The sequence below is a fragment of the Myxocyprinus asiaticus genome, chromosome 24 (assembly GCF_019703515.2).
Source record: "Myxocyprinus asiaticus isolate MX2 ecotype Aquarium Trade chromosome 24, UBuf_Myxa_2, whole genome shotgun sequence".
In the NCBI taxonomy this organism is placed as follows: domain Eukaryota; kingdom Metazoa; phylum Chordata; class Actinopteri; order Cypriniformes; family Catostomidae; genus Myxocyprinus; species Myxocyprinus asiaticus.
This window is the reverse complement of record NC_059367.1, coordinates 47214419-47215319: the sequence shown is the minus strand read 5'-3', so window position 1 is coordinate 47215319 and position 901 is coordinate 47214419.

Here is a 901-nt window from a genome sequence, read left to right as displayed (position 1 = left end):
CGCAGAACTGTGCAATCATCATGAAACAGCATTTCAAAAGTCCAAAAGCAATTTTTTAAGCTCAGGAAGATGTTTGGAGACGTGTTTTCATCAGAATGAACTTCCTTTTCACTGAAAAAAGCTATTTTACTAATGTCATTAGATACATTGCAAAAGTCAAAATGCATGTTTGTAGGAATTTTAAGAGCTAAACCATCATTTTAATGTAAGAACCTGAATGTCAACACAGAACTGTGCAAACTTCATGAAACAGCTTTTCAAAAGTCCAAAAGCAACTTTTTAAGCTCAGAAAGATGTTTGGAGTCGTATAAAATCAGAATTAACTTCCATTTCACTGAAACAAGACATTTCACTAATGTCACTAGAAGGCAGCTATGCATTGCAAAATGAAGTCAGTCTGCATTATTGCATCATGTTTGCATGCATTTTGAGCGCTAAACCATCAATTTAATGAATGAACCTGAATGTCAACGCAGAACTGTGCAAACATCATGAAACAGCTCTCAAAAGTCCAAAAGGAACTTTTAACCTCAGAAAGATGTTTGGAGTCGTTTATTCATCAGAATGAACTTCCTTTTCACTGAAAAAAAGATATTTTACTAATGTCATTAGATGCATTGCAAAAGTCAAAATGCATCATTGCAGCATGTTTGCAGGAATTTTGAGAGCTAAACCATCATTTTAATGAAAAACATGAATGTCAACACAGAACTGTGCAAACTTCATGAAACAGCTTTTCAAAAGTCCAAAAGCAACTTTTTCAAAAATATTTCACTTATATAACTAGAAAAAAGCTATGCAAAACTAAATGAGTAATTGCAGCATTTTTGCATGCATTTTGAGAGCTAAACAATCATTTTAAATGGAGGAATATGATTGTCAGTACAGAACTGTGCAAAAT